Consider the following 5,467-nt stretch of genomic DNA (forward strand, 5'->3'; position numbering starts at 1 on the left):
AAACGAGAATTCTGCGTGCTTATCACCCGGATGAAATCATGATGATCATTTAGAAGATGGGTGTAAGAACAAGATTTGGAATTCCGGCATACATGAAGATCAATTTTGGGAGTTTCTAGTTCGTTCAGAACTTCATCAAAGCTTGGTGCAATTAACTTGGAACTTTGGAGCATATTGGAAGTCCAAGCATTGGTGGACGTTCATGGATGAGTTCAAACATAAGCCACCATGACAAGGAACTCGCCAAAATGTCCAACTTAAGGACAATAAATAAAAGTACTAGGTGAGAGACACCCAACCGTGGTATGACCTTTCAATTTTCTCTTTTGTATATATTTAGTGAATAAGTTGAATTTTCATTTTTAGTTAGGTTTGTTTAGTTTAATTGGTAATTTAGTGTGTTTAATAAGGTTTGACATTATTTTTGGTAACTTTTTTGGGTATTTGATATGACTGTTTTGAAAAAAAAAAAAGAAGAGCACCAGTCGTGCGTATGCATGCCCAATGCACATGCACAACCCCCAATTCTTGTCAAAGTCCCGCACGCATACATGTCTCGCATACGCGAGATGAGGGGACAGTGGATATGGCTCGCGTCGCGTGCACATGCTTGTGTACGCACCACACCCCAATTGGCGAGGTCAAGCGTACGCATAAGTGATGCATACGCATGAATTTGAATTTCACCCCCTCTTATTCGAATACCCTAGTCACATTCACACAAACCCCTTCCAATGTTTCTTTCTCCATCTCCAATGTCTCTTCGCCATACAGCCCCAACCTCCATTCTTGTCACCCTATCAATCATCGCCATTCCAGTGCCGCCGACGACCACCATTGCCGCTGCTGAACACCCCTCTCTCCCTCTCTTCCATTTATTCTCTCCTTCCATCAACCTCCTATCTGCCTCTCCCTCATCTCTGTTCATGACACCATTGCCACCGGCAAACTAGTTGTTCACCGTCAGCGCTGCCCTCCCCTTTGTGACCACTTCACTGCGGCTACACCACTGCTCCACCCACTCCCACTATCCCTTCCCTTTTCTTCCCTGTTTAGTACCCTGTTCCAGGTTCTTCCATTTTCCATTTTCTTTAATTTTTGTTAAATTAGTTTTGTTTAATTATTTAATTTAGCTTAGTTAGTTAGATTATGCATGTTGTTAGTAGATTTCTAGGTTATTAGGTACGTTTGAACATAGTTTGTTGAGGATCTTAGGTCTGGAAGTTTCTGCTGTTTGGTTTGGATTAATCTCTGTTTATTAGATGATGATGGTTCAATGTTATTGCTATATGATGAACCTTACTACTTTACTTAGTCACATTTGTTCATTTGGATTCCTATAACTTATTTGTTGAATTATTTTTGAATTCGTATAGATAAATGTTGATTGAATGGAATTTTTTTTATTTCTAACTAAATTGCTGCTGGAATTTTGTGATAATTTGCTGAATTCACCTTATGTTTTTCTAATTCAGTGAATTGTTGAACCATGTGGGTTACTTGTAGTTTTTGCTAAAATTATGCTACCTGAATTGTTTGATTGTTGACTTGTGTGCTCTTGATAATTGTTGTTGATTGAGCTGAGTTTTATAATGAACTTGTTTGGCATTAGTGCCAACAATGTTATCACACTATGTATAGCTCCATTAACCAATTGTCAGGTTGCATGACATCCTATTCACTGCTGTTATGCTGCTTACATTTTTGTTTGAAGCCGTGTTGTATAAACTGGTGATACAAGGTTCTTATTGACGGCTTTTTATGTCAATAAGACCTTGTGCACCGATTGGTCCTTGAATTACCTCAATGACTTCATTGGAAAGTTTTTTGTCAAAGATTTTACTTTAATAATTTTTTTAAATTCATTTTACATAAGCACATTGAAGTGAATGCTTTTAAGTTTCCAAATGGCCAAACCTTGTGAATTTTGCTTAATTGAGGTTCATTTTTACTATACTTGCAAAGTTATTGCATTTTGACCTATGTAACCGTTCATTTATTCTATTGCCTCTTAAATGATTCTTGTGTTACATTAGCATCAATCTTACTCTTTGTTCACCAATCTTGCAATTTTAGTCATTAAATGCATTGATGAATGAATATGCCTCATTTTTCAACTTTTTCTTGCTTGTTTCATCATCAATTACTCAAGAATATGCTTTAATGACATATGAGCCTTAATTGCTTGAATATGTACACTACACATACTTGAATTGGTCATTTCTAGCATATTGCTTTACTTGTGAAGTTGAAAGTAAGCTTGTCTGTTTTATACTTTTTGAAACCTCTCAAAGTTAAAGATCATACTTGCTATGCACCTAACCTTTAATTTTTCTTCTTCAATTAAATTTTTTTCTTTTTCAACCGACTATTTTCTTTTTCTTAATGCACATCAACATTGTCCTTTACTTTCCTTTTTCTAAACAGGCAAGCTAAGTTGCTTTAAGTTGATTCTGATTGATTGGAATTCCTTCTTGATTTTGCTTTATAATCTTAATCCAACTTCTAATTAATTCTATTTTCTCACTCCACATGCACTTGATTATTAGCCTCAGTTTTTATTATGCTGCCTGCTTATATTTTTGCCTTGTGTGCCTTAGATCGCATTTCATATCCCCGTTTTCTTTGATCCTTTTCAGGATGACTGACAGGAAAGGAAAAGGTAAGGCCATTGTCCCGAGTAAGAGAAAAAGAACTTCATGGACCGCATAAACAACAAAAGAGCCATTATCAGAGAGATAGATCAGTGAGATGGACAAAGCTAATCAGAACACACGATCCTCTGACCCGTTTAAGTTTGCAAGTCTTTACTCGGAGCTAAGGTTCCAGGATTTTCAGCATAAGAGGAGCCTCCATGTTGAGAGAAAGCTTTAGATTCTCCCTGAGCTCCAAAAATTTACTGAGCATCAGATCACTCAGAGGGGATGGACATTCCTGGATCGGGACCTAGTAGGAGCGAACGCATCTTAGGTCCATGAATTCTACTATAACTATTACAGAGCGACCCTTGAGAAAGTTCTCCTCCGAGGCAAGCAGATTTTAGCCACCAAAGAGGCCATTGAAGAAGTCCTCCAGTTACAGCCTAAGATTACTGAGAAAGATGATTTCCAGAAGGCAGAAGAGGTCATACAGATGATGGAGTTTGATTGGGATGCAGTGTTGCGAGTGATAGCCATTCACCCCGACAGTCCTTGGATCTATGGGTCGTCGAAGCCGAGTCCAAGAGGCATAGTGATCAGATATCTAACCATTGAAGCTAGACTCTGGCATCAAATTCTGACCAACTATGTGATGCCTAATACTCACGAGACAGAGATCACTTCAGACATGGCTGTGCTTATCTGGTGTGTCTTGGAAGGGAACCAACTGTACCTTCCAAGGCTCATCAAAAAATACATGAGTCGGATACACCACATTGGCAACCTAGTATTCTCATGCTTCATTACACAGCTAGGTCTGAGAGCTGAGGTGGTTTGGGAGGATGCAGATGAGAGACCGACAATTGCCAGTAGTAAGAGAATCATCCCACACAGCAAGTGGTTCCATTCATCCACCAAACACCGAGGACGTAGAACGATCACCACCACAGAGGCAGTGATGGGTGGAAATCAGATTCCCACACCAAAACTCACCGGCAAGTGTACCGGATCGCATCAAGTACTAAAACTCACTTAGAGTGAGGTCGATCCCACAGGGATTGATGCGTCAAGCAACTTTAGTGAGTGATTAGTCTAGTCAAGCTAACATTGAAGTGAAATTGAAGCAACAGAATGTAAATAGCAGTGAATTTAAAGTTGCGGAAAGTAAATGAGCAGAATCTTAAAGAGCAAGAAATGTAAATTGACAGAAGCTTAAATGACAAGAAAGGTAAAGTGTAGTAAATGTAAAGGGAATTGGGGCTGGAAAATTAAAAAAGACAATAAATCAGAACTCAGAGCAAATGACAGAATCTTAAATGATAAGGGAAGTAATTTGTATCAACCAAAAAGTGAATTGAGGTGCAGGAAAATTTAAATTGCTTAGAAATGTAAATCAAGCTCACAACAACTCATGTAAAATTGTAGAAAGGAAAACTTGCAGAAGAAGATAAATCAGAAAGAAACAATTGAGATCCGATCTTTAATTCATAGATTCAGAAAACAGAAAAGAAATGGAACTCCAAGATGAAGATCTTCAGAGAATTCTTCAATCAGAGTTCAAAAACCAAAAGTAGAGAAGTAAATTTGCAAATGAGAGACAATGAATAACAGAAAGTAAACTCAGATCTGATCTCAATCCCTAAATTCAAAAGAAAATTAAAAGAGAGCTTTCTATTCTATCTGACTCCTATTGCTCTCTAGCAGAGCCAACCTCTTTTTTTTTTGAAAATAAAACTGATGCCTTTTTATAGGCTTTCTACAAAATAAAAATGAAAATGAAATTAAAAACAAATTACAAAATGAAATTTCTAATCTAGCTTCTCTGTGTCTTGTGCCTTTGAGTGATGTCCATGGGCTTTGCTTGCTTTTGATTTGAAGAAGAGTGGATCCGGATTGGCTTTTGGTTGAAAATGGGTTCATGGGACACTTCCAGGAGAGCGCTCGGTTAAGTAAGGAAACGTAGGGCTCCCTTTGCTTAGTCCCAGGCTCGTGCCCAGCCTTGATTTGTAGCGCTCAGTTCACTCATGCAATGTAGCGCCCTTTGTTGCTTAAGTGAGGTTCTTCTTCGATCCCTGGTGAAGCCATTTTGGCTAATTTCCTTGTGAAGCATAGCAAAGTAGCGCTTAGTGAAGCAACCAAACGGAGCGCCCTTTCTTTGCTTCCTCTTGTTCCCAATTCGAACCATAGCTGTCTCATTTGAGTGCTTCCTTGCTTGGTGTAGCGCTTCTTCATTCCTCCATGTGCTTAGTTCGAACCTTGGCTGCTCCATTTCTTGATGTCACACTTTGTTTTCCTTTTGGGGAGGCCACGATAAAGGTAAAACACTTAACGGAGCGCTATGCTTTTGAGCGCTGGTGCCTTGCTAATTTGGCCTCCCTTGAGCGCTCAGTTTGTGCTTCAAACGTAGCGCCTTGGCCTTGGTGTTGACCTTCTATGATGAGCGCTCCGTTGCTTCATTTAACGCTAGGCTTTATTCATTCATGAACGGCTTTGCATGCTTTATTAATGCTTTAGCTTTAATAATATATGCATGCTTTCATTAGCTTGCCGAAGCATTCATTCATTGCAATGCTAGCATTAATTCATGATGGCATTGATAATTAACGTTGCATGCATTCATTTAGTTTAATTAATAAAGTCAATTTGCATTAGAAATGTATGGCTTTAAATAATGCTTAATGCATTAACGTTAAAGCATACATTCATTTAATTCATTGGCTTTAATAATTTTCATGCATGCATGCATAAGCATTCATTCGGCCGTTCATGCATGATACTTCATGATGCTAATGCCAAGGCTCCATGGTCATGGACCACGCTTTTAAAAG

At 38.6% G+C, this 5,467-nt stretch overlaps 1 long non-coding RNA gene across 1 annotated transcript; it reads left to right on the forward strand.

Moving 5' to 3' along the window:
- The first annotated feature begins 575 nt into the window (after nt 1-575).
- On the forward strand, nt 576-3,888 carry LOC140181822 (uncharacterized). Its single transcript, XR_011877301.1, has 2 exons — nt 576-1,069; nt 2,640-3,888. It is a non-coding gene; the product is annotated as an uncharacterized lncRNA (long non-coding RNA).
- Nucleotides 3,889-5,467: the final 1,579 nt, after the last annotated feature.

This window comes from Arachis hypogaea, chromosome 19, assembly GCF_003086295.3.
Source record: "Arachis hypogaea cultivar Tifrunner chromosome 19, arahy.Tifrunner.gnm2.J5K5, whole genome shotgun sequence".
NCBI classification, from domain to species: domain Eukaryota; kingdom Viridiplantae; phylum Streptophyta; class Magnoliopsida; order Fabales; family Fabaceae; genus Arachis; species Arachis hypogaea.